The 23,084-nt window shown below is 41.3% G+C and overlaps 1 protein-coding gene across 1 annotated transcript in view; it reads left to right on the forward strand.

Moving 5' to 3' along the window:
- Nucleotides 1–6,141: 6,141 nt before the first annotated feature.
- Nucleotides 6,142–23,084, forward strand: part of LOC131583622 (5-hydroxytryptamine receptor 2A-like) — a 170,218-nt gene continuing 153,275 nt past the window's right edge. Inside the window, exon 1 of the mRNA XM_058847942.1 lies at nt 6,142–6,492. The gene's annotated coding sequence lies outside the window, so the exon portion shown is untranslated. The remainder of the gene's footprint in view (nt 6,493–23,084) is intronic.

The raw sequence follows: 23,084 nt of genomic DNA on the forward strand, positions 1-23,084 counted from the left end.
TAGCAAAGACTCCAATGAATTATTTGGTTTCCACCTAATATTTGAGGAGAGTACTGAGGCCGGGTTTGAAAATATTGTGAGGTCAAGAATTCTATATTGCTTTCTGTATGAAATAACTCTCCATTAGGATAAAAAAAGAACACTTCCTATGGTGTGTTAATGGGAAGAAATTTGTGGAAAATATTTATTGGGATACTTTCATTTGGAAAACACCCTGCTATTACCCTATTGCCACAAAGAATAATTCTGTGAGCTCTCAGGGCATGTGGAAAAACCTCATCTTTCTTGTGTTGTCAGTGACAAAGTGAGAGATGGAAGAAGGAAATGTGCTGTGGTATTGCTTTACTTTTAATCTTATTTTTCCTGATCTTTCTTATTTTAGACTTTAATAATGTATTTGTTGTAGTTTGATCTTTTGTCAGAGATTGCTAATACGTCTCCAGACCATCTTTTCTGCTGTGATTTTATAAATACCTAGTTGCAATATCCATAAAAAAAATCTGTGGGCTTTAATAAAGTTTTATTTGTTATGAACTTATTTGCCTGAAGCTCAGAGTTCTGAAAGTATACTTTTAGTGCTGCTTTTCAAAAGCTTTCAAAATACTTATGGTTGAGGGAATGAGGAATTTTTTTTCCTATTTTACAGTGTTCCTAGCAGTTGTTAATAATGTGTTTTTTAAAGATCCAGGTATAGTACAAGTGCTGAAAAAGAAAAGTGCAAATGCAGCTGTTTCTGGAACTTCTGCTAAAGCACTGATAAATCTGTTGGCTTCCAGGAACACTGCAGTGCCATTACACTGAAATATTGATAATTGCAATTAAACTTAGATTATTTCCCGTACACTTTCTTCTTACAGTGCCTTTTGATGTACTCCCTTTTCTTTAACTCACTAGCTCTGAAGTAGTTTCTTCCTTTCTACAATTGACTCTTGGGCATTCCAGTTGGCTGCATCACCTCTTTTTCCAGCAGAGAACTTTTCCCAGCACTGCTGCAGGGCTTGGGCCACCAGAGGCTGATTTTCCTCTCTGAAGCAACTCGTGACCTCTCCACCCTGGCTTTATGGTGTCCTCATTGTACATGCTGTGTGTATTTGCCACATACACAGCGCATGCAATGTGGACATAATGGAGCTCAATGGCCGCCTGAGAATAGAAAAAATACCTGCAAGACATGCTGTGGGCCTGGTTATGGTCTGGATTTCATTTGTTTTTAATTTTTAATTTGTTTTTTTGTTTTTTTTTTTTGTCATAGGATTTTAAAGCTTACTTGGTGTGCATGTATGCTGTTCTTGTGTATGACATGGGGTCCAAAAATTGTGTTGCAGACACAGGAAAATAAGGCATTAGATCTTACAGGGTCATTACAGTTTTCCAGATCTCCACAAAAGAAATCTTTTTGCAGGACTTAAATAATAGCAGGGATCTAATTTTGGCTCCTAATAGCAAGGTGATTCACTTTGGGTACGTGTATTCTATTGGTGTTTTTTTGTGGTGTTTCATTTTTTTGCACATTCTGTGCTTTGTACTCTCACCGAGAGTTTGGGAAAAAACCTGTTTCTTCTAACAAGAAAATGTGCAAATCTTGAATCAACATTTAAGTTTGGGCTTTTTTGTTGTCGTTATTCGTTGTTTTGTTTTTATTTTTGTTTGGTTAGTTTCTTTTAAAAACCAAAAGAGCAAAGCAAAGCCAAAGCAAATCTTCTGATTTGTTTAAAATAAAAAAAATCCCCAAACCCTGTCATTTGTATCCTGTATTTTTTGTATTTTTACAATGTTATTCCATGAGAAGTTTTTTAATGTTCTTTTTTTCTAGCAGTTTTACTCACTCATCTACATTAGCAAACACAGCCATGTTCCATGTTTTCTCTGCCATGAATTAACACTTTTGAATGGTGTGGTGTTTTCTCTAGGTGATTTAGACAAACAACATTTGTGTGAATAGCAGTTATCCCTAGTAAGTGCTAAAATACAAGGAATTAGATATTTAAAAGTGAAAAATTATTGCAGGGAATAATATTGCACCTAAAATTACTTGTGGAGGCTGCAAAAAATGAAAGTCCATTCTCAACTGGATAAAGCCTTGTCATGGTTTTAAACCAGTAATTAACAAAAAAGGGGGAAAAAGAATTACTTTTTTCTTGCTGTGAGATATGGATTAAAACAAGAGCAAACCAGGCATAAAATTTTTAAAAGGAATAAAGAAAGTTTATTGACAAACTACAATAATAAGAACACCAGAATAAACTTCCAGAAAAACCTTTTCATTTCTTACTGCTCACTATTCTTTTGCTCACATGACAATAGAGACAGAAACTTTAGAACTTTGATGGTTTAAACAGTCCCAATTCCTTCTACAGTCTTTTCACCAGTCTCTGTAGAGAAACAGAAGTTCCTTTCTGTTAATTTATGGAGTTTCTCACAAGAAAACTATTTTTGTTATAGTTTTCCGTTTCTCTGATATCAGCTGCCCAGAGCTGCTGTTATCAGAGCCCACCCCTCCCATTCCACATCACTCTGAAATGTGTTATGGGTCATGATGTTTAGGGATAGCATTTTTAAGGGTAAGTTATTCAAAGGCAAAAAGTATTCTTCATCTGTTTCTGTGAGCTTCACTAGAAAACAGTTTTCTCATTGCCTCTCAAGGCTTCAAATCTCTCAGCACTTCACTATATCATAATTACTCTACTTTTTACTCAAATTTACACTTTGAACACTCTATTCCTCCCCATACTCTATCATGAATTAAAGGAGTTCTTTTCATGACTTCATTGTCCATCCCCATAGTTTTAACATAAAGATATTTCAGCTTAATTAAAGCATCTCCTTAATTCTCTACCTTCCTTGAAGCTTCTTTTCTTTCTTGCCACTAGTAGTTTATAAAGTCTCTTTTCATGTTGATCACTCTCCTTTTCTCTCTGGATAAAAAGATTAATCTGCAAGTCTCATCTGGATAAGAAAGAGTTAAAATCCTGCTCAGGCTTTTGTAGATGGTTCGGTGATCTCTGCTGAACAGGAGCTGGAGCTGTCTGCAATGGAAAGTTCCTCATAGCTGCTCTGGAGAGCGTGGTCACCGTCTCTGCTTGCTGCAGGCCCAGAGCCCCTCTCCTTCTTTACTCAGCAGTTTTCTGGTGAATTCCATCACAGCAAAACCTGCAGCCAAGCCAGGAACCGGCCTGGCCCGGCTTGGCTTGGGGCAAGCCCCCGCAGGCCCCATCTCCCGGCCGGGAGAACGGCAGGCCCAGCCCGGCCCCCGCCCGGCCACACGTGGCCGGGCAGAGAGCGAGAGGGCGAAGCTCTGTTACCTTTCACAGCCAGAAAACAAAGAGAACCACAGACTTCTGGTTGTACACTTTAAGGTGGGGTTCACAAGTTGATCCCACTTTTCAATGGCTAAAACTGCTGTCAATTCTCAGCAATGACCGATAATTGGCCAGGAGAAAAGACTCCAGGCAGTCCCCAGCAACTTTAACTTTCTTAAAGGTAAAGTAACTCCATGACAAGCCTGAATCTGTAGTGGGCCAAAATCTGCTCTCAGGAGCTGAAGGGCTACAGAACAGGAACTGCTGTGCTCTTTTCACTCTGCTGAGATAAAATTTTAAAAGGAGGGCTGTGTGGTGGCATGGGACACATTTTCAGAGACACTGAGGATGTGCCAACAAACAGCTCTCTTGGGGGAGCTGCACTGTGGGAGTATCATCTCAGCATCCTCATCTCATTGCCTGTCCTGAGCCTACATGAATACAAATAAAGACCTGACATGAGATGATGAAAATTAATTTCTGATGTTTAAAATAAAAGTGTACCCAGTGCAGAGAGTACCATGAAAGCTGTGCTTTGCTTCCAGGTATTTTTCCAAGAGGAGCTGGGATGTAACCCCCCAAAGCTCAATCCTGCAGGTGTTGGTTGTGGCTGGTGGGAGCTGATGGAGCTCCTCTGACCTCGCCCTGTGTCCCACTGTAGGGAAGGACTCCTTGAGGGCTGGGACTCTCCTCTGCCAGGGTAGTTTTGCTCTCACTGGATTATTTTTCATTCCTCCCTATAAATCAGTATTTTCATTAATCCAATTGCTGGAAAAGGATTATAGCCTCAGAATAAAATCCAGTCGTAATTAAAAATGTAAAAGCTGCTTATGTTTTTAGGCCAAAGTTATTAGAGGAAGGTATCAACCTACCAATATTAATACCCCAGTCTCAGTTGGGAGGCTGTTATCATGATGAAAGTGCCTGATAATGGCCTGGTTACTGAATATTTTATTGCAGATAACTTCTGCTTGTGTTTGCCTCTCATCTATGTACACCATAAGCTATCTGCAGCAGCCTGCCTCTCACATGCTTTGTGGGCATTCTGGGGTTTTTTCACATTTCAGGAAAACTCTTTTTTTTTAGAGCTAATCTAGAAATATTCTAACAGCAAAAAGAGTTTGTGACAGACTGTTCAGGGCACAAGGGCTGTGGGAATCACCTCTGTAAGAGGATTGAGGCATATTCCCGTCTTCAACATCTGCATCTTAAGCCATCTTTTCATAATGAATACTCCCTTATCAAATATCCTCTCTGCATTTGTAGTTTCCATCAAACTCCTATCTGGACAAAGAAAAATGGCAAACTGGAACAGCTCTCAGCCATCCCATTATTCATGCCATGTGCTCAGCTTTCAGGCATGCAGTTGTCTGGGTATTCCATTTGCAAGCCTTCTTTGTCACTCTTTGAGTAGAGCACATTTTAATTACCTCTTTATAATTAAATCAATTGAGAGGCTAGAGTTACCTATTATTATTTTTAATCCAAAGATTGAAACTTTCTTTGACCTTTGGTTTCTTCAAATGGGAGATGTTTCATTTTGTCTCCCCTGTTTGGAATTAAATGAGTTTTCTGTGAAGGAAAGGATGCTGAAAGACTTATTCCCTGATGGAGGATTTAGATGAAAAATTATGGACCTGGATGATTCTCAAACTGCATTATTCAGAATCTCCTCCACCTAGACTGTGCTCAACTTCACAGACTCAAACATCTTTCACCTGACAGTCCGTGCTGTTTGGTCCTCTGATGGCAAATGAGCTTTGCATCTGAAGCAGTGAATGGAATCGTTCAGAGCATCAGTGCTAAACTGCAAAAGGGATGGAAACAAATTACCTCCCAAATGTCCATTTATCAGCCTCTGAGCTTACAGTGAGTTTTCAGTGAAGAAAGCTCTTTCTGATATTCCTTTCTGGGTTAGGTATGGGTTTTTTTGATGGTTTTTTCTTTTTCTCCTTCCTTGGTTTGCTTTCCCGGTTCCTTTTCATGACGATCTTTTGATCTTTCCTTTCAGTAATGGCATATTTGTGATCTTTGTTCTCCTCCAAGTGGCCCCATGTGGCTTGTGCTTCGTTTTTTGGGGTGTCAGAAGCAACGCTGACATTCTTCTCCATATGATTTAGGGAAGCTCTCTGCTCTCTGTCCAGTGTTGCTGGTGTCCCAGGCAGGTGCTGAGGTCCTGACTCCCTTGGCTCCTCTTTCTCTTGCTCTGTGCTGGGGTTTGGCTGCTCGTGTTCAGCCTGGCAGTGGTGGTTATACTCTGGGGTGCCTGATGGCAGCACCAGCTGCTAGTCCAAGTTATTTCAAAATGTTTATTTACATAAAATAAATTTAGTCTCTAGGTTGCACTGAGGAATTCTCTGTATCTCTAGTCTGTTCTAGCAAGAAAGATGCTGTGCCAGAAAGAGAGATTTCATAAGAGGCAGCATTAAAGGACTGCATGTTTTTACTGCTGTGCACAGCTGAGAAATTCCAAATTTAGTATTGTCTGCATGTGGTGGAAAAATACAAACTCGGGGAAAAAAAGGCTAAAAAAAGAGAAATGTAAAGATTCAGCAGAGTGTTCCTTTATGTGTTTCCACTGTAGAAGTCTTGAACCTCAGTGAAGTGCTGATTTTTCCGCTGCTAACACACTTGCAGCTCTACTGGGTACAGTATGAAATTTGTTTCTTGCTGTCAACAGCCTTGCTCGACTCTTGTTTTTGGGAGCAGGAGCCTTTCACATGTGCAGGACTGGTGGAGGGGAATGAGTGATGGGGACTGAAGCCTGTAATACAGAGAGAACTTGAAACTTTGCCTGTTGCCCTAAATAACCAGCAAAGAACAGCACTGCAAATCCCTGCCTTCCACATATTCTAGTCCCCTTGCCTAAAACTGGACGTGGAGCAGGAATCTGAGCTACCAAGCACCTTTTTCTGCATAAATCACTTCTGCCAGGGAGTGAGACGTGCTGCCCTGTGCCCTGGCTCCTGGGCAGCTGCTGGGGCAGGCACAGCTCAGCTGCAGCAGCAGGGTCTCACTTTCTGCCTGTGCCCTGGCTGCTCTGCTGCTGCCAGCACACCCTCTGCAACAGGGGCTGCTTAAACCTGACTGGTTTGTGAGCGTGCACTGGTGTTGGGAGTCCTTCATTCTGCATCCTTCTAATAGTTTTCTCTTGCTGGAGATCAGCTGGATCGGGAGCACTGAGCAGAGGAAGGTGGGTGTGTGTAAGAAGAGTTTGATGCTTGTGTGGTGCTGGTCCCTGCCCTGTTGGTTTGAGAGAAGAGCAGTGGGGTGGTGTGATGGTGTGCTGGGAGGAGGGGATTCGTTTCACCTTTATAATGCTGGGCCTCTTTTTTGGCAGAGCCAAGCTCTGGAGTAGATAGAGAATCTTAGAAGCATTTAGAGTGGAAAACTGCCTTCAGATCATCGAGTCCACCCGTGTGCTGTAAACCTTCATTCTGTACCACTTCCTGAGCAATAACTCCTACCTCAGGTGCTGCAAAGCCACGCTCTGCTGCTGAGTTCTGTCTGCAGCAAATGGAACACCTGCAGGTCCAGGATGTGGCCAGGATGTGCACAGGGGAATGGCCCTGGCTCTGGTTCTGCCTCCTTGGACTGCAGGCTGGAAGGGTTGAGGCCGCCTTTCAGTATGAAGGGCGGAAAGAAATGAGCTGTCTCTGGGCAGCTGCTGAGGCTGACCTTGTCTAGAAATTCTCATCTCCCCAGGAGTGTCTCTGGGCAATGTGGTCTCTCCTCAAAGCAGTCCTTGCTGGCCCCTTTCCTGCCCTTGTGGATTAGGAGAGACTGGGCTGCCTGTGAATGCTGAGGGACAGGGTTCAGGGAGAAGGTGGCTTCCAGGGCACATTCCTGCAGCACTGTGGGGGCAGAGCTCTCTTAATTTGTTTCATTCTTGTTAAATGTTTTCAGATAGTTTGTCATTATTTTCTATATTTTTCTTACAGTCCATTTTCTTTCCTCTCTTGTACCCTTTCTCCATAATTTCCTTCTGACTCTATAGGATTATGCTTTGCATGAGAAATGTTGTGGTAGAGCTACAAGACGTTTTTGTTTTGAGCTTTTCCCTATCCATCAATTAGAAAAGCTGTAGGGCTTTTTAATTACTCTGACAATGAGGAACAAAGTTTCTTTTGTATTTTGTTTGTCATGCTTCCTTGAACAACTTTAAAATTGTAATATTCTAACTTTCTCTGTGGGCTTTTTTGCATTATGCTGATAACGTGGATTTGAAGTTGCATAGGTATACTCCCAAAGGCTGTGCACAAATGAATTCACTGCTATTGATGAGCATTCAAACTGACAAAAACACTGACACCGAAAGTTACATGTTGAAAAAGGACAGAACACAAATAATTTAAATATTTTTCTCATGTTTGAGTATATTTGTGGTGTCTGATTGAGCTGGTTAGCAAAATAAAGACAGATGGCAATGAATTCATTCCAACACGTTTTCATCATGGTACAGCTATTCCGACTTCTCACAGCCGCTGTGAAAATTATTTTCTTGTTTAAATTTCCCTTGCTGCTGCTGTCCATACCCTGTCCAGGGAATTCAGAACTTGTGTGATTAGAATATGCATGGAGAATGATTTTTATTTGCAAGATAAAAATTAAAATAACTGAATGAGGAGCTGCCTTTAACCAGATGTTCAGTAGTGTGGTAAGTAAGAATTTAACTCCTTCTCCTTTAAAGTTCATATCAAAACTTTAACAGGATTAGAGCAGAGTTTATCATAATTGAACTTCAGTCAGGCACTTTTCAAATTTTGAAGATGACACAGTAATTTCCAGTCCTGCCTTCATTAGAAAGAGTGAGAACATTGCTGTTAACTTGAGAAATGAGCGGCAAGTGCTGGACCTGGCCTGCCTGTGCATCCCCAGCAGCTCACCTGTTTGTCTGGACACTGGCAGCACGATGGGACCATCGTTTCTGTGTGTGGCAATGGGCAGCAAATATGTTCTAACAGTTTATAGCAGAAAATGGAGAGGAGAGGAAATGCCCTGCAAGGACTGTAACCGCTTGTAATTGATACTTTGTCCAACAACTCTGGTGTTCTTGGAGCTTCTGCCCTAAATAAATATAATATTTAATGTTTTTATCTTAATGCAATAATTGTATTATCTAGTAATTTCATCTATGGCTTTGAATGAATACTTGAATTTTCAAGGATTGCACTAACCAGTCAGCATCTTACCTCATTCCTTTGACATATTTCAAAAGTGCCCATTATCTTGGTACTTTCCATATGCAGAAGATTCTAAAATCAGTGCATATTGCTGGAAACACAGCACTCAAGGTCTGTGTGAAAACGTGTGCAGAAAACACAAGAGTAAAGCAGTATTAACTGCTAGTATAAATGGTTGGGGGTGGTTTTGAGACATCTGCACAATATTTGCTGAACTGCTCAATTGGTTTGGTTCTTCTATGTCAGATTTGCTACAGAATTTATAGATATGAGGAAACATATGTCTTGAATATAGATTATTCTTGTTTTCCTTTGCTGTTGAGCATCCCAACAGTGACTGGAGTGTGGATGTGCTCTGTCATTATCCCTCCCAGGCCATTTCTCTGTTTGCCTCCCTGCCTGTCATGGGTGTGTGCATGGGCAGAGTGCAGAGGGGACAGGTCAAGCTCAGCACTCCTCACCTTTCCCTCCCTCCTGTGCTCCTGGAGAATGCTGTCCAGTCTCCTGCTGACAGGCACTGCCAGCCTCTGCAAGGGAAGAATGCCCACAGGGTATAGGAATACTGCCTTAGAAGGGCTGCTCACAACCAGTGTAGTGCCCTGTGCTCTCCATAAAGCTTTGGAGCTGTGAGTGAGGAGGTGTTAAAGGAAGATATTTATCTGCCTGTCCAGCAGCCTCCTGAAGCTCAGGGAGGCTGAAATCCTGGCAGCCACTGTTGGTTTTGCCTCTCTTCTGTGACTGCTTGTTCCTCCCCTGGCGAGGCTCTGGGAGTGCCTGGGATTTCTGCAGCAGCTGCCCTGTGGCCAGGTCTGGCCTGGCCTGAGCCAAAGCAGTGCTTGGACTACTCTTGAGCGAAGCTGTCTGTGGGATTGTGGTCAGAAGGCTCCAACTGAGGTAGCTGCAAAATCTAACATTTTCTGACTCTGAATTGCCACCATGTCCATTAATGGAAATGTTTTCTCCCTAGATGTAATAGACCAAACAAAAAGAAAGGCACAAATAGTGAGGTTAAATACTGCATGCTAAAAATGTAGTGCTGTTCTGTGCTGGAGGTGGTGAGAAGACCAGAAGTACTTTGATAGAAGGAAAGAGGTGGAAATTTGAGGGAGGAAAAAAGAGTAAGGGCTTGTGCATATGCATCATTCTGGGGAGAAGAGGGTAGGAGGGAATATATTGACATCTGTAGATGCAAGCTAGGATTACAAAGAGCCAAGAGAATTATGCTTAAATTCCAGCAGGTATTTTGGGAGAGAGGAACAATGTAATAGCTGTTCAGGGTAAGGCCAGTCTGTCCAGCAGCCCTGTCCATGTGGATTTCCCCAGGGTTAGTGTAGGAAAAGCCTCTAGAGACCTCCTTGGGAACAGGGACTGATGGAAGTTCCAACCCCACTTCTATCTCCTTTTGGTAATCTGGAAATCAACCTGGTTCTCCGAATGAAACTATCAGGGTGGCCAGGAGTTAGAAACCACCAAAAAACCCTCATCTAAGGGAATTCCAGCCCTTGGAGAGGTGGTGAGTTTGCCATCTCTAAACGTATTTTAGAGGCAAGAGCTGTTTTTTGGGAATATGAAGGTCTTCTCAGGGGCTGTTGCAGGGCTGGTTTGTTGGCTGTGCATAGGGTCTGTCCTGAGGCCAGTTTGTCCAGCTGTGTGGCTGCAGGCAGCTCCTGACCAGGCATCCCTCCTCACCATTCATAACCAGCACTGCCAGTTCAGTGTGCAGCTCTCCAGTGCTGTGTGCTGGGAAAAGGCAGCCATGGAAGAGCCAGCACAATGATGGCAGGCTGGTAATGTGCTCCCTGTTTCTCTGGAGAGCACTGCCATGGCTCAGGGGTGCCAACACTGAACTCTGACAAACCTAAGGACCTGACTTTTATTACAAGTCTAGTCTATGGAAGAAGTGAGTTTTTAATTTTTATTCTTTTTTTGACTGCCACCAAAATACCATGCAGTTGAGGGGAACATGCTGTATCCTTTGTGTCTGTCACATATTTTGGTATTTGCTGTGGAGCTGTAGCACGTTCAGCGTGTGGTGTAGGCTCATTCAGTCCCTTCTCTGTTGCATCTCCTACAGTGAAATGCTATCGCTCCCTATTTCTCTCTCTTTTCTCTCCCTTCCTGTGTTCCCAACTTGCTTTCCATTCCAGATACCCATTCTTAGCCTTTGAGAAAAGGCTTTCACACAGGCATGTGTCCTGCATTTTGGTTGGAATTTATTTAGCTCATCACAGCCTGATTTGTTCATGGGAAGAGATTGTGTTGCCAGGTCCTAGCACTGACAGCATGAGAGAACATTTTCACAGGATAGAGATAGAAGTATGTCTGTGGCAAATTAAGCCTACATTAGACTTGTGCATGTCTTGAACAGGGTAGCAGAGTCACATTTCACTGTGTGAAGATAATCAATCCACTGTGCTCAGGCAATAACACCAGCCCAGGGGATCGAGCAGCTCCCATTGCACTCTGTCACTATGGTGCTGCTGTTACCCGACATTTGCCCTCTTAAAGCTCATCTGGGGCTGCCAAAATGTGTCACATCCGTGGTTTTCTTACTGCAGGTGGTTCTGATTCCTGTGTCTCTTTGCTAATGTCATTTTTGTAAATGGAGTGAAGGCTCTCGAGTCATTTAAGCGTGACCTTTGAAATGTCACTGCTAATTTATTCTCCCACCATCACTGATTGTGGAAAGACTTGGCCATGTGTTCTTTTAACCCACTTATTATATAAGTTCACAGATCATGACATTTCCAGCTTTTTTGGAACACCATCTGCTTTTAGGGCAGTTTAGTGTTAATGTAAAGCTCCAGAACTAGTATTGGCCTGGTTCACATGACTCTGTTGTGATATTGAGTTGGTCCAAGAAATCTTCTTCTTACTGTTCCATCTGGGGAGAAACATCAGGAATTTCTAAGTCTCTTAGCTGTGCTGCATTATTTCCCTCACAAAGGTTATGTGTCTTAGCTCAGTAGAGTGTCTCAGTGTTTACTTGGAACATGTGAAAGATTTCAGAGAAGCACGACCTTGCTGTGCAGATTTCTCAGTGGAAGTGTTTTCACATTGAACAGCAAAGAAAGACAAGAACTTTGTCTGAGGGCCAAATGTGTGATTCATACTATTAAGGTGAAGCTGGGCACTTCATATCATCATCTCATGTCTGAGGATGAGATTATGCTTCTGCTTTAGACGCATGATTTACTCTTTTTTTCCTGGCCTCTTCTTTGACCTGCTGGCCAAAGATTCCTGATGCTGCTGAGGGTTGATGGGTGTGCACAGAGAAAGGAGCCCCAGAGCTGTTGTGCCATCCTTGGGTGGCTGTGGCCTTTGAGGATGGTAAGAACTACAGCCAAAATTTGTGTCTGAGAAGGTTTGCTTTTGGCTTCATTTCTTCCTCTCCCAATCTTTCTATTTTGGATTGTTTGAGGGGGTGGGCTGGAGAATGAGGGGAATTGGGAAATGTCTGATTAGAAGTGTGATTTCAGAATATTATACATGGTAAAAGTAAAGGCTGGGGGATATAAATGTAAAGGGTGCAAAAGTATGTCCTACTGAGCTGCTTGTATAGGACAGGGCCTGGAAAGGGTTGTGCTCAAGACCTTGGGTCTTCAGTCACTTTTGAAGACATGAAATCTTCTTAAGAAAGAAAAGCAAATATTCTTGTTAGTACCCAATTATTGGAGCTGAGTGAAGCTGTACAAAATTTGCCATCACTGGCATGTTTTCAATGAAATTTCACATTTTCATAGGTGGATGTCTCTGAGAAATCTTATTTTTCTTCATATTAATGCAATTCTGAACTAGAACAGACAAAAGAGTATTTTTGTAGAAATGCTTACAAAAATACTGCTCTGTGTCTGGACCAGATCTATGTGACAGTTGCTAGGAGCAAAAAATGAGTGTGGCACTTCAGAATCTGACTTGATGTGTGGGAACTAATTTTTATTTAGCAAAAATAATATCACATGGATGCATGGATATTTTCTTTGCTTTTTTCCCCCAGTTCACCTTGCCAGCTTGGGCTGAAATTAGAACCATGTAAGTCACTAAATAGCTTCAAGAAGCCCTGTTTTTTAATAGCTTTGACTTAGCAACCTAGAATTAAAGTTCATGTGTATCAGACAGCATCTAAATTATTGAGGATACTTTTTTTTTCTTCAGCAAAACTAAACTTCTAATTTTCAGGGCAGCTTCCACTTGTGTGTGGTATTTTTGCTGCTGGTGCTTGACTGGGCAAGCAGACTTCAGCACTTTGCTTTCCTGCTTTCCCTTTGAAGGTAACCAGTTACTTTTGCCCCAAAGTGTGTTCATCGACTGCTCTGAATTCCAAGACGAAAATTACAGAACATGCAAACTGTTTATTCTTTATCACCAGATGTGGTATTGAGCGCTCACTCTTTCCTTGTGCATGTCAGAACATGTAATTTTTTTATTATGGATTGTTTAATTAACCACGGTAATTGTTTCTCTGTGTTATAAGAGATGTTGTGTTTCAAATTCTTCTGGAGAAGAGTTGCTGCTTGCTTGGAAAATCATATTTTTTATGGGCATTTGTAATGAGTGTGACTGCATGAGGGAGGCCCTGCTTTCCCCTTGATTCAGTGGGTTTTTTTGCTTCCTGCCATAATGTTCCAGGCTTGCCAGAGGATGGGTGGAGATGGTGCTGGGCACAGCAACACTGAGGAATAATGTGCTAGCAAGGTTATTTGGTCTGCTCTTTCTGGAGGTAGGGGGTGCAGATCCATGTGGCAGCAAAAGTGCAGAGGTTACTGTTGTCTTAAATCCCACAGATCCACCTGAGAATGGTCACAAAGGGCTTATGTCTTCTTCCCCCAAAAGGTGGCAGGATGTGCAGCCCAACTGAAGTGCACCTGCCCCAGTGCACACAGCATGGGCAGCAAAAGGAGGGCGCGAGAGCCACTGTGGAGCAGCAAAACCGTGGAACTCAGGATAAAAAGAGAATTTATGACTTTTGGAGGAAGAGGTGTGCAAATCAGGGGACTGCACTGAGTAATGAGTTCATGAAGGGAGAAAATTAGAAGGGCCAAAACCCAACTAGAACCTGTTTCTGTAATTACATCAGTGACAAAATGAGGGCTGTGGGCAATCTCCATCTTTACTGGATGCAAGAGGAAAAGTGGCAAAGGATGAGGAAAAGGCTGAGGTACTTAATACCCTCTTTGCCTCAGTCTTTATTAGTTGTCCTGTGGGTGTCCAGCACCCGAGATGGGGAGCAGAATGGATCCCCCATGGTCTGAGGGGTCAGTGATCTACTGCACCGCTTGGGTGGGGCTGGATGGGATCCACTGCTGGAAGAGCTCTCTGAGCCCTGCCCATCCCTCAGCAGTGCTGGCCAGCCAGGAAGGTGCCCCTTGACTGGGAGTAAGCAACTCTACTGCCCTTCTACAGGAAGGGCTGGAAGGGCAGTGTGGAGAGCTACAAGCCCTTTGTAACAGGGATTTTCTAGGAGATGGTAAAGATTTTCTGTGTGATCCCAGTTTTGGTTTTCCTTCAGTAGTCATTTCTAGGTGCTGATCTTTTAGCTCCACTACTTTCTGCCTCAAGGGTTTGTATTAGGGGGCTTCTCACATCTGTGCATTAAACCTCAGAGCACCAGAGATAGTTTTGAGAACTATCAGTGCAGTGGGGTCCCAGAGAGGAAATTCTGGCCCATTAGGATTACACTGGGACTGTTTATCCCAGTCCACCACAGGAGTGAGTGCTGAGGGCTGCATGCGTTGAACTACGCCCAAATTACAACTTTTTGGCATTTGATCTCCTCTCGCTGGAAGTGTTGCAAGTGCAGTGAGCTCATATCCCGTCAGGACTCGTTCTTCCTTCTGGACCAAGCAAGCCAAGGGCCCACAGCCTCTTGTTACACTCCGAGTAGCACCCTTCTCTACTTAGTTCAGACTCTGCAGGAGCTCCAGAATCTCTATCATTAAATAGGTGCTTTGCAAGCTAAAGATTTTTAGAAATGGAAATCTTCTAATGTATCCACAGGACTGAAGGATTTGAGTTTACTTTTTTAAATCAAAGATGAAAATGCAATTTTCAGAATTTTGAGATGGATCCAGTGAGCCCTTGTGCAGAAGGAGTCTCATGAGTAAGATGAGAAACCTGGCTAGGGCACCAGTGGTAATTGAAAAAGTGATTCAGCGCTTATTTCCATAATGCTTTTTGTGTACAAGAGCTGAGCAGATTCCGTTTGGCCCAAGTGGGGTATGGAAAAACCCTGTTTTGTGCATTTTATTTCACTGTATCACTGAACCCACTGAGCAAGAGTAAGGGCACAAAATGAGGTTACAGGAGTGTGCTGCAGATGCAATGACAGCCTTTAAAATCCTTGTTCCCACAAGTCTTTGTTTTTCCTCATATTGGACCGTCTGGTGGTGTCTCCTGCTATGATGCCTCAATAAAATAAAATAACTTGCTTCTGTGTATTTCAGGCATGCTCAAATATTGTGGGTTTGTATTGAAATCCTTTATAAAGCTTTCAGTTCCACAGGGACTTACACTGGTGAGACCTGTATAAGCTCACAGCTTTTGTAGCTCTAATCTTGTTAGTTAAAAGGTGGCATGCTGATAGTTTCATTTCACAGTTGAATTTTTTTAATTATCTAAGATGGATTTTGGCCTCTCAATTTTTGCCATGAGGTAGCATAACCTACAACTCAGTATGGAGAAAGAAACCTCAAATTGAATGTGCTTCAAGTCATTTTTTAGCTCTGAATCTATATTCATCTGCACAAGAAAGTTTTAACTTGACCTAAGGAAAAAAGAACAAATCAATAAATCCAATGAGGGTTTGCAATGTAGCACTGATATAAAATATGATTTATTAAGTGTGTAATCGCAAAAATCTGTTATATACTGCTGCCACTGGGGGAATGTAAGAGCTGAATGGTTAAACACCACTTGGTTTAAATGTTTTGTGTTTTGGCTCCACTATAGGTAAAGGATGATATTGAAATTGATATTGAACTAAAATATCCAAGCAAAAACTTTTGTGGATTTTAAAAATATACATACATCCATCAATATGCATATATATTTTCATTTAAATATGTGAGGTATATTTTACCACCCTTATACAAGTGTGTATTTATTATGCCAGTATGTATCCAGTGTTCCCTTTAAATCTATCCCTGGAGAATTCCTTAAGGATAGACCTGATCTCCTGGATATTCAAGACTCCACTCACTTTATTTGAGGTACTCCTACCTTCAGCCAAATGCTTTCCATTCACAGGTTAGCCCTTAGCAGGACTAAAAGGCTTTTAATTTGACTAATTAATTTTGACATCTAAGAACTAGATCATCTTGCCACGTTGGAAAATTTCTGTTCTGATTTGTGTCTTCCTTAGATAGAGAGAAAATTATGTTCTTTTTCAATCCTGTCTCTTAGCCAGGTTGGTCATTCTCCAGATATTCCTTCTTGACCCTGAAATGACCCTGGAATTAAATGCTCCCCATGACTGAAAATGATTTCTTGTGTTTCTGGGCACAATAAATATGGTGTGTGAGTGTTCTGCCTGGGAATGATCTGTTGCCAGGCACATTAGGTTATCAGAAATCATAGAAGGGAGCGTGCTTTTGGATGGCAAGCTGTGTAGGAATTTTCCACCATGTCTGTATGCTTTCAACCAAGTTTTCAAATGGTTCAATAAATGGCTTGCCATGTCATATGTTAATTTAGAAGACCACAGATTTTCCAGAGTGTGCTATGTGCTCTCTTTAGCATTTAATGCCTGTGCACTACATGCAGTGTTTAGGGTTGAGTTCAGAGTTCACGTTGTTGAGTAAATGAGGTGTTGAGAGTGCATAAGAAGATTCTATTTGCTTTTCTGGCTGATCTGAAGTGCAGAATATGCAATCTTGTGGCTTTACATATGCTTTTAAACTCCAGGACTGAAACCCTTGCAGCTCTCCAAGCTGCTTCCACCAATTTGCCAGCATTGGGCAGGTACTTGACAACTTATCAGCCAAAGGCTGTGCCTGGGTGTTTGTGTGCAGCTTCACCCCTGCCTCTCTGCACTTCACTTTCAGAAGGGGTACATTCATTTAAAGTCCCAGCCAAGGGTTTCAAATGTTTGGCTAAAACTGAGTGAAGAAACATTGTCACTGTGTTTCCTCCAGGATGTAAGGAAGTCTTATCCTAGCTACTTTACATATCTATATCTATATCTATATCTATATCTATATCTATATCTATATCTATATCTATATCTATATCTATATCTATATCTATATCTATATCTATATCTATATCTATATCTATATCTATATCTATATCTATATCTATATCTATATCTATATCTATATCTATATCTATATCATCTATATCTATATCTATATCTATATCTATATCTATATATCTATATCTATATATATTTAGTATTTATATCTATCTATCTATCATTTGTATATCTATCTATCTATCTATCTATCTATCTATCTATCTATCTATCTATCTATCTATCTCTCTATCAGCTGTTCATGGAGGTGGTACATGCCATTCCAGAAATGACAGATCAGGCTGTGATCCCTGGAAATGGCTGGTACCCACAATTTATTATAGAACCATCTAATCCTGAATTTTATGAAATTTTTGAAGACACAGATCATATGGGCTAGGTTGAATGTGTGGAAGAGAACATTGCTGAACACACAATGAGAGCAAGGCGGTATTTCCAAACTGTTGGTGAGGACTTTGGTTTGGTTTGGTTTTTTTGTATTGTTTTTGCCAGATTCCAGGACACTGCAGGGTTTTCAGAATATCTTCACAGAACAGCAGTGTGACTTTACAGAGACAAATGTTACTTTTAGACTTCCTTGGAAGAAAAGCTGAATAAAAAAATCTGTAGTGAAATAACAACTTGTTCTCTTTGCTGCTCTTCTGCCTGCTCTTTGTCATGTCTTTTTTTCCCTGACTTAATGTCCCACTTATGCAGTGTGCTGCAGTGGAAGTACTTGAGCAGCAAATGAACTGGGTAGGTAGAAGCTTGATTTTTCTAGATGTTTATTGCCTTACACCCTACTGCCACTTGACAGCTTGGACTCTCCAAACTCATGAAAGCCATGGCAGTTGGATTTTCATATCTATTTTTATTGAAATGCTATTTTGCTCCTTATTGTCGGTGTCAAGCACGCTTAGGCAAAATAGGCTGAGACCTGTGCCTGCTCTGGTTTACAGTCTGCCAAGCTTGGTACAATGAGTCAGTAAACAACATTTTCACCTATTAGTTAAACAAGCTTTTGAAGAATTGTGACTCTGCTCTGATTGGTGGGGAAATAATGAGCTGTGTAAATAATACTGAGGGAAGGGTAATGATTTTAAGATGGCCAGTAATGAGGAGAAATGAAGTAAACACTAGCACTATGTAGTGCCTGTCATTTGTGATTATGATTAAAAGAATAGTTTACTATTCAGTAGAACTAAAATCCAAAATATTTTTTAGAAAATCTGGGGAAAATGGCTTTTTGGCAGTTGTTCTTGTAAAAGATGGAAGGTGAACCATGCACTCTTCTATTCCGGACACCTTGTCTGCTGACCGAGGTGTTTAGCTCTTGCCTGGTTTGTCACCAGTTGTGAGATTTTGTTTTTAGTCTCTTCTCCAGTTTTGAGGAGAGAACATAAAAATTCTTTCACATTTAGTTTGCACAAATCTGGTGGTTTCTGGAGTAGTTTGGGGGATCTGCACTTGCAGTTTAGCAACATTCAGATGCAGTTTCATAATCTGTTAATCCCCATTCTGACCAGGTGAACAGTTAATATTTTTTAGGTATTTTTGAGCCGCTGTCAGTTTTCTTAGATTATTTTATGATTTTTGTGTGTGTTTGCTCTTGCCTTGGTCTATCACTGAAAATAATTTATTATCTTGTCATTCTAATACTCAGAAAGAAGTGTTCTGTTCTGTCAGTTATCTTGGACGGTTTCTTGGCTTTGGTTTTAATTTAGATATTGTTTAGAGTTGCAAGATATTTTCATCTTGGAATTTTTTCAGTTATCTCTGAAAAGACATGCTTTTTCCCATCTCCTGGAGAGTCATTTCAAAATGCACAGCACGTAAGAGCTACTGCACGTGGAACACCATCTCGTGGGGTGTGTGTCCCACTGCAGTAACTCATAAGTGGTTAAATGGCAAGCCCTGGAGAATTCCTCGATTATTCCTAAGGCCTTCTAAACATCATTAATATGTACAGAGTTAATGGCTTATTTCTGCTCCTGAATATATAAGAAAATACCATCTTGTGACTTACAGGACCTTGCTTTGATAACTGAAATTGAAATGTATTCAATACAGAGTTGTTTTCAGCCCCGAGCTTACACTTTTTTTACTCTGTTTTTCTGTTACTCATCTTCTGGATCAGGGCAATTAAATGCAAAATCATATGTCTGAATTCTCTGGGAGGATTTCTGGACAGCTGCTGTGGAGTCTGTGAGCATACCTGTTGCTAGCACTGGCTGTGGCCTCCTCTAGTTTAATATCCATAAAATGCTTCAGCAACTTGATCTATGTGGAAAAGAGGATGTTCTGTTCACTTGTAAGGTGATTTGAAGGGAGTTCCAAGAATTTATTTTTTTTTTCCCTGATGCTGGTATGTCCCTTGATCTAAAAGAGTGAACAAACAGTGCTGTATCAAAAGTGGCAGATTGTAGTAAATTAGATGACTCTCTAAATGCCAAGGAAAAAAAATTCAAAGGTATCTAGAGACATTCCAAGTGCAGCCAAAAGAACTCCTTTGAGATTCAATCCATGAAAGGACAAGCTAATGAATTTAGGGCTTGTAATCCAAGATAAATAAATCAGAGCTGAGAGGGGGAAGGCTAGTAAAGCTCTGGGAGATGTAAGGGTAATAAAGGACTGACAAATAGGCATGACTGTGTGACATGATGAAGCAGCAGAAATGACAACTATAATAATGTGTCAGTGCAGAGTCCTGGAAGGAAGAAGCAGAAACCACAGCTGTGTGATAGCAAGGATCTGGAATAGCAATTTCATTCAGCATCAGGAAAGTACTGAAGGGAGATATGGGGGTTAAGAGGAGTTGTGATTACTCTGAGACAGAGGCATTTCTGGTGTTGGTAAGTGTGGGTGTATGCACAGATAAAGGCAGAGCCAAGGGAAATACCTTCAACAGAGAGGAAAAGTCAGGTTAGAGGAGGTAAAAACTATATGTTGAAAAAGAGTCAATAAAAAAGGAGTTACTCACCAGAAGGCATTCTAACATTTGGAAATCCTTTCAGAAGGTGTAAGGGCAGGTGTTCCCTGCCTCAATACTGAGCTCTGGAAAACATGCTGCATGATAGGATACTCCATTTTGATTGTCATTTGGGAGAGGTGTTGACTGGATGCTCTCGTGGGACTCTTCAGTCCCAGCCAGTGTATCACATAAAAGGCAAGGAAGGAACAAGTGTGAGTACTGTGGCGATGTGATAGAATTTGCTGTTACCATAGATACCTGTGGCTGTACATAAGCACTAAACTGCTGCAGCTTTGCTCTGTGTGAAAAGCTTCTGTGGCTTGATTTTCTCCTCATGCAAACAGCTTGGAATATTTGGAAATTACTATGATAACTTCTTATCCATGTATACCTCTACAATCATCTCATGAAATTAAGGATTGCAGCTGAAAGCAAAATCCCAGAAGAGACAAAGGACATTTGTGCACTAAAACTAAAAATCAGATTTGCCAGGCACACGCAAGTAAAAAATTACTAAAGTAGGCAGACCTGTATTCTTGAAATTCCCCGTGTTTTATATCCTCGTGACAGACAAGTCCCTTCTTTCTCCAAACCATTGGTATCTTGTTGATGTGGACCTTTTTTTGTAAACTTTGAAATTAGCTAATGAAGAATGGTAGACAAGAGATGATGAGTTCTGTCCTAAAATGAATGTTGTAGCTCTCCTGTTACTCCTCTTCAGAGGAGCCCAAAATTACTGATTTTACTGGAGCAGTGTGAGCTGGAGAAAGGTGTCTGATTTAGACACTGAAAACCATTTTTAAAATCTAAACCTTTGTATTTCTGTATTGCTTGTAATCATGGTAGCTTGTCCTCTTGTTCAAGTATGCTTTTGAGGAAAGCGAGCTCTTTCCTTTTTATAGCCATAGCAACGAGTCATTTTTATGGGTGTTCAGACTCAGCTGTAATCTCTTTTGGTCCTAAAGATGGACCTGAACTTGCTCTGGAAGTCACCTTCCTGTCAGTCAGACCATTTGGTGGCACCTCTGATAATATCTGTCTCTCCTCTCCATAGGTCATTGCTTTTTATTCCTTTTATGCCCTCAGAGACGGCTGCTAATGAGTGGCAACCCTGTATTATTATCCTCCTTTTCAAGGTACATACTTTGAATACTCTGCTGTTAGAAGAGAATAGAGTAGAGTAGAATAGAATATCATATCCTGAGCTGGAAGGAATCCATAGGGATGATCAAAGTCCAACTGCTGGCCTTGCACAGGACAGCCCCAGGAATTCCACCATGTGTATCTTGGAGCATTGTCTAAATTCTTGAGTTTTGTCAGGCTGCTGCTGTGACCACTGCCCTGGGGAGCCTGTTCAGTGCCCAGCCACCCTCTGGGGGCAGAACCTGCTCCTCGTATCCAACCTAAACATCCCCTGCCACAGCTTCAGGCCATTCCCTCGAGTCCTCTTTTAGCAGCAGGATGTGGGTGCTTGTGAGCATAACCTGGAGCTTCAGTCTGAGCTGGCTGAGCACAGGACAGGTACAAAGTTTCACCTGTCCTTTATTTCACATACCTGATTCCTGGAGAAGTTATCATCTGATATAGTACACTAACTCTGCTCCAATGAAGAGAATTTAAAACAAAAATTGGATTTACTCTAAGACAAGGCTTGGTTTCTCAGAACATGACTCTTATACTCCCACTCTTCACAGGTTACACAAACAGCGCATATTCCCTGACTTTTTCATTATTTTCTGTTTTGTTCTCAGTCCCATGGGGCTCCCCTTCAGGAGTTCAGATAGATGCTGAGCTTCTGTCTTTGGTGGTCTGGTGTGAGATGGAGCTCAGAACCCCAGTTTTTCCTTTGAAAAGGCAAGCCTGGTTTGCTTTCTTTCGAAACAGCTCCTTGAAGTTTTACTCAGCAGTTAATGAACACTGATGCCTTTAACTCAGCGCATGTGGAAGAGAAAGGGGTCTGTGACCTTGTGGTTCCAAGCCCAGGCATCATGATGAATCTAATTTATGTTTGTATATAATAAATGTTGAAATATTCACTCATACTCTTTTTTTAAAAGTTTTGCTATGGACACTAATTTTAGGCTTGTCAAAAGTTTTTGTTAATATCTCTAATGTCTTGTAAAAATAAGTTTTAAGAGGAGAAGGATGGTTATGATGCCTAATCTAATACCTACACTTAAGTAAAGAGCACCAAAGAAAAAACAAAACCTGGTGGAACTCAAACTGCAAAGTACAATCTGTTTAAAATTATCACCATTTTGACAAGCTGAAGGGAAACTGATTTGAAAGAAATACCATCTTCATGGCTGCATTTTGATTAGCTTCCACCTCATGTGAAATGTTGAAAGTTGCTTTCTCCTTCTTATCTTGATTCAGTATTAGCCCTTCTATAGCAAAAGAGTGTGTGACTCTATTCTCAATGACATTTTTGATGACACTTTTGTAATTAATTTCCCCAGGTTTATGTCAGTTCTTCAACCATTTCATTTTTGCATCTCAACACCACTTGATTTCTTCTTTTCTGTTTCTCAGTCCCAATGGGAAATAGCTGACACATCAAGGAATTTGCAGAAATTAAGGTGCAAATGGTAATTCAAAGCACGGCTCGGTGAAACAAGAAATTGGTGTTTTCATTGCCAGGAAATACATGATGACCACGTGTGTTTAGTGCTGGCTAAACTTCCTCAGCCACCAGAAATCCATGAGCCCCACTGGGCTGTTTATTCTTGCTTGCTGCTGAGGCCCAGGTACAATAATTATCCTTTGCTTATTTGCTCAATTTGGTAGGTAAAGCTCCTTCTAGGAGTTTTTTTTACAGGTCTGAATGAAAAGTGGCTTATCCCTGCCCCCTGCCCATGGATGAGGTTGAGGCTGACGAGCTGCCCTTGGTCAGTGTGTAATTGAGTTTACTGTGATCTCTGGGTGCTGACTCAGTGCTGCAGTGAAGGAAGAGCATTTCCATCCAGCCATCTCCCAAAATTATTAATCATATGCTTCAGCTGAAGGAAAAATAGGTCCAAAAGAGATGCAGAATTTGTGTCACAACACTCTTCTTGCTGGGCTCCTTGTCCTTTATGTTGTTACAATTTTCAAGAAGACCCTCTAGTCCCTTTTGTAACTTTAAGAAGGGTAGAAAAGAATGGGGTGAGATTTAAGAACTATCTAGCTAGCAGAGCAGCTACTTTTCATTTACTTCCTGCTCCACAGGCCTCAGATGTCAGCTCTGGCAGCTAAGCTTAAGAGCTTATAATTTATTTCAGCTGGAAGGTAAGTAATTATATTTTTTGACGTGCCACCTTTTACTTTGCCTTGTTCTAAGAGACACAGTTGGCAGATTAAGGGCCTTTTCTTTAATTTATGTTCATCAACAAGTCTCATCAATTTCTCTATAATTTTCTCTC

The sequence above is a fragment of the Poecile atricapillus genome, chromosome 12, assembly GCF_030490865.1.
Source record: "Poecile atricapillus isolate bPoeAtr1 chromosome 12, bPoeAtr1.hap1, whole genome shotgun sequence".
Lineage (NCBI taxonomy): Eukaryota > Metazoa > Chordata > Aves > Passeriformes > Paridae > Poecile > Poecile atricapillus.